General features: G+C 49.9%; 1 protein-coding gene across 2 annotated transcripts in view; it reads left to right on the forward strand.

The window, feature by feature from the left end:
- The first annotated feature begins 10,280 nt into the window (after window positions 1-10,280).
- The window catches only part of PTK2B (protein tyrosine kinase 2 beta), a 141,100-nt gene continuing 139,296 nt past the window's right edge, over window positions 10,281-12,084 (forward strand). Inside the window, exon 1 of one of the 2 annotated variants that reach the window (XM_075923314.2) lies at window positions 10,281-10,421. The gene's annotated coding sequence lies outside the window, so the exon portion shown is untranslated. The remainder of the gene's footprint in view (window positions 10,422-12,084) is intronic. The other variant, XM_089777000.1, reaches the window with a different exon arrangement.

Consider the following 12,084-nt stretch of genomic DNA (forward strand, 5'->3'; position numbering starts at 1 on the left):
ACACCTGACTCGTGGGTTCCCAAACTGGGGGGCGTGAACAGGGGGTGGGGCACGAGACTCGTGGGTTCCCAAACTGGGGGGCGTGAAGACATTCCGGGGGTGCACGAGGCGACCCAGACCCCCACACACCCCATCAATCCCACCCCAAGTTTTGTTGCTTATTTTTTGGGAGGGGGGGGCATGAGGGTTTCTCAAAAATCAAAAAGGGGGGCGGGATGCCGAAAAGTGTGGGAACCGCTGTCCTAACTGATCCCCAGGCTCCACTGGTCTCCTTGCACTGGGATCCGCTGGAGGTGGGGGGGGACTGGGCTACTCTTGTGTTAATTGCACTTTGCAGTGGCCTAGCCAATGGCCGGAGCGGGGTTTGTTAGTGGAAATATATTAGTGCTTGTCCAGCCACGTGTGGAGCCTGGTGCAACAGTGCCTGGGTGAGGCCGGTGCTTGGCTCCCATCCCAGATGGTCTGCCTGGGCTTGCGCAGAGGGACCTGATCCGTTGGGGGAGCCCAAGTTGGCTGGCTGTGGTGCTAGCCCGCTCACCCCCATAACCGTTGGCTACAGAAACCAAGGTAAGATGAGCTCAAAGCAACATCTGGCTGGTGCAGGGCATTGGAGTACCCCTGTTATAAAGTAGATTGGTTGGGGGTCTTCTGTAATGCCACTGTTAAATTACAATTGGATGCTGGTTTAAAAGAGTTCTCAGAGTTTTGCTCTTTCAATCAGGAAAGAGGAAACCATATCACATGACTTCAGTGGCCAATCCGCAAAGTGAATTTTAGCTAGCAAATCATTAGAATCCCTTTTCCGGAAAGGGGTGCCAATGTAGACACAGCCCAAGTGGTGGTGTATCTTTGCAAAGCCACAGCTCTGGACCCCAGTCCCAGCTGGAGGCCAGAGCCAGAAGTGCAGAGGCTGGGAACCTGAGCTGTCTTGTCAATTTCATGACTCAGCTGTGAAATTGACAAGGCTGCCTGGCGCAAGGCGTTTGGGGGGCATGAGAAGCCAGGGCAGGCAGATGGGGCGGCTTTCCCTGCATCCAGCAGGGAATGGGAAGATAAAGGTGGAGGGAGGACAGCCTGCCTGGGGGCCTGTGGGGACATCTGGGCTTCTACAAGGAGCTGCCAGCAGAGCTGAGGGTCTGGGCTCTCGGTTCCCCAGACTGCCTCTCTGAGGTTGGTGGAAGCGGGTGAGGATGTGTGCCACTGACCCAAGGAGGGTAGTGTGGACATGTGTGACCACAGTAATTCCTGCCGTGGCTGTAAGTCAATCAACTGTAGCTCTGCTAAAGTTTCTAGTGTCGATGTCCCCCCCTCGCCCCTCAACCCCCATTGTGCTGAGCCCTATCCAAATGCACAGTGAGGGATAGCCCTGTTCCCTAAGGCCTTACCTCTCAACTGCAGCCCAGAGAGATGAAGGCCCAGTTTCACAGACTTAAGCACGGCACCATTTATGAAGGGCTGGAGGGTAGCAGCCCCCCCTCCTGAGTTGAATCCCCTGGATTTCATGCTTGAGGTCTGCTTAAAGCTGCATGCCCTGGCTCTAGAGGCAGCTCTTAACTGCAATAGAGTTTGACCTGCCTGCAGGTTTGCCTTTGGGACAGGGAGTTTGTTATAAGAAGAGGGAGTGATTAACAATAACAAAAGGCTGGGCATTGAGGTAATTGAAGGATCCTTAGATCATCACAAAAATATTGCTGGGTACTCAAAAGATAGAAGAGAATAAAAGAACAGGAATGAATATTATGGTGCTGAGATTTGCATTTGAATTACTGCTGCTAAACTTAAAAAAACGGAAAAAACAAGGAGTGGTCCTGTAGCACCTTAGAGACTAACCAAAAAAAAAACCTGCTCTTAAACTTATAAATGTTCTTGAAAATGGTAAAACTTAGAATCATAGAACATTAGGACAGGAAGGGACCTCGAGAGGTCATCGAGTCCAGTCCCCTGCCCTCATGGCAGGACCAAATACTGTCTAGACCATCACTTATAGACATTTATCTAACCTACTCTGAAATATCTCCAGAGATGGAGATTCCACAACCTCCTTGGGCAACTTATTCCAGTGTTTGACCACCCTGACAGTTAGGAACTTTTTCCTAATGTCCAACCTAAACCTCCCTTGCTGCAGTTTAAGCCCATTGCTTCTTGTTCTATCCTCAGAGGCCAAGATGAACAAGTTTTCTCCCTCCTCCTTATGACAGCCTTTTAGATATCTGAAAACTGCTATCATGTCCCCCCTCAATCTTCTCTTTTCTAAACTAAACAAACCCCAAACTGAAAAAACAAGGAATGATCTAGCAACGTCTTTAAAACTCACAAAACATGTAGATGGTATCTTGAGCTTTTGTGGGTACAGCCCACTTCTTCAGAACAGTCTCCAAGCCAAAGCTGGCTGCAGAGTGCTACAAAGGGCACTGCAAAACTGGGTGATTGAGCAACACACGGGTAGATGGAATTTGGTGTTGCTAAATGCAAAGTAATGCACATGGCAAAATAAAATCTCAACTATCCATACAAAAATGGGGGCTCTAAAATAGCTGTTACCACACAAGAAAGAGATATTGGAAGCACTGTGGATAGTGAAAACATCTGCTCTATGTGCAGTGGCAGTCTAAAAACTAAAAAGCTAACAGAATACTGGGGCTACGTCTACACTGGCCCCTTTTCCGGAAGGGGCATGTAAATTTCAGCAGTCGTCGTAGGGAAATCCGCGGGGGATTTAAATATCCCCCGCGGCATTTAAATAAAAATGTCCGCCGCTTTTTTCCGGCTTTTAAAAAAGCCGGAAAAGAGCGTCTAGACTGGCCCCGATCCTCCGGAAAAAGTGCCCTTTTCCGGAGGCTCTTATTCCTACTTTGAAGTAGGAATAAGAGCCTCCGGAAAAGGGCACTTTTTCCGGAGGATCGGGGCCAGTCTAGACGCTCTTTTCCGGCTTTTTTAAAAGCCGGAAAAAAGCGGCGGACATTTTTATTTAAATGCCGCGGGGGATATTTAAATCCCCCGCGGATTTCCCTACGACGACTGCTGAAATTTACATGCCCCTTCCGGAAAAGGGGCCAGTGTAGACGTAGCCTGGGAGTCATTAGGAAAGGAATAGCTAAGACCATATTGCCTCTCTATAAAGTCATTGTATGCCCACATCTTGAATACAGTAAAACTCCATTAGTCCGGCATCCAGTGCTCCGGGACTCCTGATGGTCCGGCACCATCAGGAACCCGGAAGTGCTGGGACAGCTGGACAGGCTTCCCCCATTCAGCTGCTGCTGAAACTGACCAGCAGGCTGAATCCAGATGCCTGGGGCAGAGCAGCTGGGGTGCTGCCAGGTTGGTCCTGCAGCGCCGTCCTTTGGCGCTGTGGGACCAACCCGGCAGCACTCCAGCTGCTCTGCCCCAGGCGTCCCCAAGAGCAGCTGGGGTGCTGCTGGGTTGATCCCGCAGCCCCGAGGGGCAGCGCTATGGGACCAACCAGGCAGTACCCTAGCTGCTCTGTACCGGGCGTCCCCAAGAGTAGCTGGAGTGCTGCTGGGTTGGTGCTGTAGCGCTGCCCCTCAGCACTGCAGGACCAACCCGGCAGCACCCTAGCTGCTCTATTGCAGGCATCCCCGATTCAGCTGCTGCTGAAACTGACCAGCAGCAGCTGAATCAGGGACGCCTGAGGCAGAGCCAGACTATCGTAAGGGGGGGCTATGAGGGGTCTGGGGTGGCATCCCCTCCCACCCCACTCCAGACCCCTCATAGCCCCCCCTTCTGATAGTCCGGCATATCTGATAATCTGGCACCCCCTGGGTCCTAAAGGTGCCGTATTATTGGAAGTTTACTGTACTATATGCAGATTTGGTCACCATCTTAAAAAAACGCTATTTGGATTTGGAAAAGGTACCGAAAAGGCAACAGAAATGATTAGGAGTAAGGAACAGCTTCCATATGAGGAGAGATTAACAAGACTGGGACTGTTCAGTTTGGAGAAGAAAATACTAAAAGGTGGGGGGATATCATATCACAGAAGTCTAGAAAATCATGAATGGTGTGGAAAAATAGAATAAGGAAATGTTATTCATTCTTTCACGACCCAATTAAATTTACAGGCAGAACATTTAAAACAAGCATAATACATTATTTCTTCATGGTCAACTTTGTGGAACTCTTTGGTAGGAGATGGTGGAAAGGCCCAAACCATAACAGGGTTCCAATAAGAACAAAATAAATTCAAGGAGGATCGGTCCATGTTGCCAGACTGGGCAGAGATGGTGTCCATAGTCTCTGTTTGCCAGAAGCTGGGAATGGGTGACGGGGGATGGATCATGATGAGGGCCTCTTCTGAAGCACCTGGCATTGGCCTCTGTTGGAAGACAGGATACAGGGCTAGAAGGCCCATTGATCTGACCCAGTGGCCATTCTGAAGTTCTTATAGAGAGCCAAAATGTATCTGCCCCCTGCTGTAACCCACTAGACCCGCTCCCCTTCCAGAGCTCAGAGAGCGCCCAGGTGTCCTGATGGGGTCTGTCTGTCTGTCTCTCCACAGAGTTAGTAACACAGCAAAAATATACATTAAAAATGGTAAGGCTAATTGCTAAGTTGTATGCCAAAAAAGTAGAGTTTGCCTGGGCCTTAGTAGCTCCTGGATACAGGTGATGTGTGGGGGGGAGGAGGAGGAAGGCGGTTGGTTTCCCTCCCTCCATTTGGTGCTTGGCTTGTACTGAGCATGCTCAATAAAACTCCTGATGCCTCTGTCTTCAACCCCCCCATGCTCTCACTCTCCCCCTCCCATCATAGCATGCACAGGTCTACGCCCCTCAACCAAAATCTGAAATGGTGCCCCTAGACTGAGGCTTCTAATTTCTATTGAGTCCCAAATCAGTGCCTTAAGCATGGGGTTACTCCCCCCGCCTCACCCCCCTCGTGCCAATTGCTCTGCTCCTTGACCTCACACGACAGGGCTTTGTAGTAACTTGGAGCCCTCCCCATCCAGTGTCCCATTGCCAGGGCGTGGGGATAGCTGCTGCCTGGTGATGAGCCATGGCCGCTAGGGTTCCCAGGTGCCCGGTATTGACCCAGACAGTCTGGTATTTTTGCTTCCTGTCCGGTAAAAAATTTCAGAAAATGCAGACACCTAAAATGTCCAATACTTTCTGATTTTTTCCCGGCCAGAAGGCGAAAATTCCAGGCTCTCCGGCTCAGTATAGAGGCAGCCTGGCAACGCTAGAGCTTACCAAGTTCTGCAGGGGAGCTGTCCGGCCCGGTGCAGGGAGGCAAGATGGCGGAAAGCCACCGGCAGCCGGCTAGGGCCAAAAAGCCTCACTGTGGGGTTTTTAAAGGGGCCACAGTAGTGTGGTTTTTTGTTTGTTTGTTGTTCAACAAACTTTTTCCTGGCATGGTTTTAGGTGGTGGTGGTGGTTCGGTATTTTTTCTGAAACCATCTGGCAACCCTAACCCACCCTGCCCCTGTGCTTACACGGCAAACCTGCCAGCTGGGCCCTGGCTGACTTGCTTAGGGAGCTCCCTCCCAGATCAACGCACATGCGAAAGTCCTGCGGTGTTCCCTAGCTCACATGCGACCTGCTGCTCACTAGTGAATGGGTGCACGGGAGTGATGCTCGTTCGCGGGAATAGTCCTGCTGAGGCCAGCACAAATATTCCATAGGCACTTTTAACCCCAGGGGATAAAGATGATGGGAGCTCGTTAACAGTGGTCAAGAAGTTATCTGAGCTTCTGCCTCTGGAGAGCCACGTGGGGGGATCCCAAGAGCACGTGGGGAAATGGGGTCACTAGGAGGAGGAAGGACACCAGCAGACCCCTCTACAAAGCCAAAAGGGCAAGAACGAGAAGCATGGACCCGCAGGGTGCCCTAGTGTGAGGATCTGTGTGGGCTGAAGGGGCGTTATGGGCAGTGGCGGATGAGCAGAGCCCTGCAAATCCACGGATATCCACCTTATATCTGCAGGTATTGTATCCGCAGATATCAGTGCGGATATCCACGGCTCAATTTTGCAGATATTGATGCGGATGCGGATACAAATGTTGTATCCATGCAGGGCTTTACGGATTAACCACTGGGCTTATTACAGGACGTGTGCCCAAGGACCCGGGTCATTTGGAGAGCCTTGAAAACAATGTGTAATGGAAGCCTAGAACCCTGGTTGCTTGGCAGGTGCACGGAAAGGGGGAACCTCCCCTCTCCCCCAATGGCCTCAAACCACATCCCTGGCCTGGAGATAGAAGCCCCTTTCCGTTAGGCATGGGTGCAAGGTGCATAACAGAGACCTGGGAATCAGCAGCGCCAGGATCGCTGTTCAACCAGCTAGACTCTCCCCAGTGTCCCGATCAAGGAGAGGAGTCTTGATGGCCTGGTCAGATTGGGGCTGGGTAGCTACCGAGCTAATTAGCCCATAACCAAGAGGCAGGACAAAAGGGCACAGGCGGGAAAGGAGAAGCAGACATGAGGAAAGGCTGGTGGGGCCCAAAGCAGGGAATTCTCTGGCAGAAGACACCTTGGCTGCCCGCGCTTTGGAGGCGAGGGAGTAAAACTGGAAGGCCCTGGAAATGCACTAATATTGGACAGCAATAGGGAGGAAAACAACGCGTCCCTGTATGGATGCTAGAGGGCTCTTCGTGTTGCCCCCAGTAGTCCGCCGAAGAAATGCAGCTGTCACCCCTCAGCCACGCAGCTCTCCCCAGAATATTGCCATGGAGTCGCTGTCGTGTTTCAGCCCAGCCATATCATGCCTTTTCCGCACACTCTTTGCAGCCTTTGCGCAAGTGACGTTCTGTTCTTCGGAACATTCACAGGAAGCAAATATGCAGCCCACACACTAAATAAGAGGGCTACGTTGGTGAAGAAATTGCTCACAATGTATTTTATATTTGGCTCTAAGCTCTGGGTTCTTTAGTCCAGGGATCTTATCCTGGATTTCTCTTTTGCTGTCGGAGCACGCTTTTTATGATATGGTTATATATTCTACAGTATTACCGAGAAGTCCCATTGTGGGGGTTCAGGTCACACACACACACACAGCCAAAGACAGGCAATTTAAATGCACAAGACCAGACAAAGGAAGTATGATTATCCATAGTTTATAGATGAGAAACTGAGGCACGGAGCGAGCAAATCACTCGCTTGATTTCCTGCTGGGAGCAAGAGGCTGAGAGGGAATTGGTGGAGGCAAAAGTGCTGTGGAGCAAAACCTGGGGCTAGATAATGTACATAGCATTTTGATTTGAAAGCAAAACAAAACCAATTTAAAAACCCCCAAGAAAAAGCAACTATTTAGTCTCCATTGAAATGTGGACTCTGATTGCCTGAGAAATAGCTCAGGATGAGAACCGGCAAGAAAGCCCCTATCACCAATGCAGGGGGAATGCTTGGTCCTAGGTGGGATTTTGTTTAAAGCAGCAATATTAAGACTGTGGCTCTTTAATGTGTCTCCTGCAGCTCTTCACAGCACATGCCTTTACAACACCGTGTGTCTGTTTTGTTTAAGTATTATTTAAATGATTGAATTTATTACCCAAAGTTATTAACCAAGCAGGATGTTTTTGTTATGTTATTAATTAAGTTATCAGTTTGCACAAAGTTATTCACTTATTTGCTGTGAGGATTACATACAGCTAAAGATTTCCCCTCTTTGTCACATACTGTGGCTCTTTTGGGTAATGTTGATTGATAATTTGGCTCCTGAAGCACAACTCTGAGTATTACTGGTTTAAAGACACCAGGCTGGTGATTCCTAAGTACTACAGAGAAATTATGTATTACAAAGGATACAGCAAGGACGTTTAGGACTGAAAAATCTAAGAGAAGGGCCAGAGATGTTTTATATTGGCCTCAGATGAATAGTGACACAGAGGAAGTTGTCAAAGTCAAGTGAAAGTGACCATACTGGTGACAAAGGAAAAAAATCTGTTCCCTGGGGTAAAACAGCATAGAGTTGTTTACGCTGACTGGCGAAAAATGTTGAACTATTATTCTCATTTTTACGAGGTTATTTGCAGATACTGCAGCATAACAGATGATCCTGCATGTCAGGTCTACTTTTGCTAGACATGGCGTGGCAGACCAAGTAGGGTCAGACCGTGGGCGGCAGCATCGCAGGCATGCATTTAAGCAGGTTACAGGGAAGTGTGGATTTACATGTTGCTGCAAATCACCCTTGTCCCCAATCCCATGGGTGGGTGGAAGATGGTGGTCAAATAATAAAGTGGCTACAGGGAAAGGCCACCGTGTCAAGACCAATCTAGATGCATCAATGTTACATTACAGAGTGGCGCCACGGAAACATGGTGGCTACGTCTACACTGGCACCATTTCCGGAAATGCTTAAAACGGAACAGTTTTCTGTTATAAGTATTTCCGGAAAAAGTGCGTCTACATTGGCAGGATGCTTTTCTGGAAAAGCACTTTTTCCGGAAAAGCGTCCGTGCCAATATAGATGCGCTTTTCCTCAAAAAAGCCCCGATCGTCATTTTCGCGATCGGGGCTTTTTTGCGGAAAACATCACTGTGCTGTCTACACTGGCCCTTTTCCGGAACAGTTTTCCGGAACAGGACTTTTGCCCAAATGGGAGCAGGATAGTTTTTCCGGAAAAACACTGACAATTTTACAGTAGATCGTCAGTGCTTTTCCGGAAATTCAAGGGGCCAGTGTAGACAGCTGGCAAGTTATTCCGGAAAAGCGGCCAGTGTAGACACAGCCCAGTTTATCACCTTCCGACACTTCGTTTAACAGAAAACCCGAGCAGGGCGATGCTAGAGGCTGGCGGTCAGAGGAACAGTGCAGACAGAGAAAAAGAGAGACAAAAATCAAGACAATTGGGCTGTTCTGGGATCTGTCACTTGTCTGTGAGCATGTCACAGTGTGAATCTGTCAGGAGCCAGCGGTCGCAAGCAGCAGGGGGGGGTCACAAGAGTCAGAGGAGGTGGGGTCATCCGGTGAATACAAATAATAATGAAGGCAGAGAGAATTCTTTGGTCCTGTGCAAAGGCTGCTGTGTTCCTCCTTCCACACTGTGCAGCTGGTGTGTGACAAGACCTCACCTGCTCTCAGAATGCACAGGGAGCCGCTCACTTGTTATTGCAGGAGGATCCGCTAGATGGCGCAGGAAGGGTGCAGGTAGGAGCAGATCCAGACATAAAAATGTGCAGGGCCAGTCTTAGGGAAAATGCCACCCTGGGCAAATATACATTTTGGTAGCCCCAGTCCCCGTTGTCTCCCCAGGCTTCTCCCAACCCCTCACTGCCTTGGCCCCTGCTGCCTCCCTGCATCTTCACCCGTCCTTCCCGGCCTCCAATGCCTCCCCTCCCCAGTTGCCCCAAGTTGCCTTTGCAGCCTCAGCCCCACACCCCCCATATATTACTTGTCTCTTGGTCACAGGGCCCCCCAACTATGCTGCCCTGGGTGGCTGGGTCACCCACCTGTAGGGCCAGCCCTGAAAACGTGTCCCTGTGTGCTGTGACAGAGCAGGGGGGCGAGACTCTGCAGGGCAGGGCAGAGCAATGTAGATTGGGTGCAGCGGGCACTGGGCATGCTCATGAGCTGACTGAAGGTCCTTGGATGGTTTGCACTGTGGGCCAGGACCCTGGCAGGATACACCAAGTCACCGTCCTGATGTGGCACCCAGAGGAGGAGCCCAAGGGGAGAGGCGAGGCCTGAATAAACAGGAGTGGTCTGGAAAGCTCTGCAAAGGAGCAGTGCCAGGCTATGTTTGAGGGACTGGGACAGTTTGCTGGATTTGGAAGGGGCAGGCTCCCTCACCCCGCTGGACAAGAAGAGGGCTAGAGCCACGGCAGGCTGGGCAAGCTGCAGTCTATTGCTGAAGAGACTTAAGGACAGTGTGTGAGACTTTCACTCGTGCGACAAAGCAGGGATTGTGTTTACTCCATTCCCTTTGTGATGTTACATGCGATTTCTGCTGTTCTGGGGTAGCACTGTGTGTGTGCCTCAGTTTCCCTGGGCACTGCACTACTATCTGGATGGGAATTCTAGATGTGACCACTGAAACCAGCGGGTTCACAATGACCCAGGCTCACAGTAACCTGAGCCTGGGAAGGGTGTGTGACACCTTTTGCCCAGGAAGCTGGCCAAAGGAGGAGGCAAGGTTGCCTGCAGGGCTGGGCCCCCTTGCTGAGCGTGAGTTAGTTTTGGCTGGCTTATGATGCAGGGAGGGGGCCCACGGCCCTGGCTCTGGGCCCCCTTCTCCCCAAGTTGGATTGTACTGGATGCTTCCGGTTCCTGTGCTAGTAAGGAAGTGTTCTATACTGTATCCCTGGGAATGATAAACATTCTGTTCCATCCACTGGCTGAGTCTCACTTCTGGCTATGGATGCGGGTGCAGGGCTTGGTGACTCCCCACTCCTCTGTGACAACTTGTTTCCGAACTTTAAGAAGCTGGCGTGCCCTATGGACACCGTCCTGCAGAGCCTGAGACAGGTAAGTTACCCAGAGAAGACCCCTAGGGCCATGGCTCTCAGCCTTCCCAGACTCCTGTACCCCTTTTCAGCCCTTTGATTTGCCTTGGGCACCTCAAATTTCCCATCACTTAAAAAATCAGGCGTTGGCTTCAGCCCCACGTGGTGGGGTCAGGCTTTGGCTTTTTGCCCTGGGCCCCAGCACGTCTGATGCTGGCCTTGGCAATCGCTTTCAAGAGAACTCGAGACCCACTTTGGGATCTTGACCCACGGTTTGAGAAACGCTGAACATACAGAGCAGTATAACATATAGAACATATATGGCTGTCTTGTCAAATACACGGGGAGGCATTGGAATTACAATTCATCCACAAATTCAGTTCTCACTCTGATCATCATCTTCTCAGTTGGGACAATGGATGACTGGGACATTATCAACCTGACATTCATTATCAACCAGAATCCTCTCTGTGTGGATTCTAGTGTCAGTTCCCTTTGATCCTTATCTGCTTCCTTTTAACTATCCAATCTTCAGGTGCTTATAGGCACCAGCTCTGCCTACTTATTTACCCCTTTGATATTTTAATTCCTTGTTTCCCCCCCCCCCCCCTTTCTCTTTTTCCTTCCCTCCTCTCCCTTCTCCCCTATTTATTTTGGGTCTGCCCATCCTAAACTCATAACTCTGGTCATCTGAAGAAGTGGGCTGTGCCCACGAAAGCTCATGATACCGTCTACATGTTTTGTTAGTCTTTAAAGTGCTGCCAGACCTCTTGTTGGTTTTTGAGTTTATCCTGTACAGACTAACTCAGCTACCCCCTGAAGGCAGCTGAGTATATAGGGCAGTATAAACCAGTCATTGTCAGCATGACATTTGAATGTGTAGTGACTCTGCTAGTGCTTCTTATGCAGCCTGCTGTAAAACAAGGCAAGTATCTGGATGATGAGATGAATCCCTGGAAGGCCACTGTACACCCACAGTGGTACATGTACCCCTAGTTGTGAACCACTGCCCTAGGGGAGTGTATGTGTGTAGGTGCATGTAATTATAATTTGCATTTGAACACTAACACTTGGGAACTTGAACTTGTCCCTAAGGAGGTCATTTGCTTGCAACTCAATGACTTCCAGCTGCAGTTCATCTGGGCAACTGGCCACATCTGCTTCAAATGGGTTTTGAAACAATCTCACTTCTTCTGCCTTTGAATCCAAAAAGGTCTCCACGGGCCGGATGAGAGGGCCTCGCGGGCCGCATCCGGCCCCCGGGCCGTAGTTTGGAGACCCCTGACCTACACCATCCCTGACAGATGTCTGTCTAACCTGTTCTTAAATATCTCCAGAGAGGGAGATTCCACCACCTCCCTTGGCAATTTATTCCAATATTTGACCACCCTGACAGGAATTTTTTCCTAATGTCCAATCTAAACCTCCCCTGCTGCACTTTAAGCCCATTACTCCTTGTCCTGTCCTCAGAAACCAAGAGGAACAAATTTTCTTCTTCCTCCTTGTGACACCTTTTTAGATATTTGAAAACCGCTATCATGTCCCCCCTTAATCTTCTTTTTTCCAAACTAAACAAGCCCAGTTCATGAAGCCTGGCTTCATAGGTCATGTTCTCTAGACCTTTAATCATTCTTGTCGCTCTTCTCTGTACCCTTTCCAATTTCTCCACATCTTTCTTGAAATGT

The sequence above is a fragment of the Pelodiscus sinensis genome, chromosome 3 (genome assembly GCF_052426305.1).
Source record: "Pelodiscus sinensis isolate ZL-2025 chromosome 3, ASM5242630v1, whole genome shotgun sequence".
Classification (NCBI taxonomy): Eukaryota; Metazoa; Chordata; order Testudines; family Trionychidae; genus Pelodiscus; species Pelodiscus sinensis.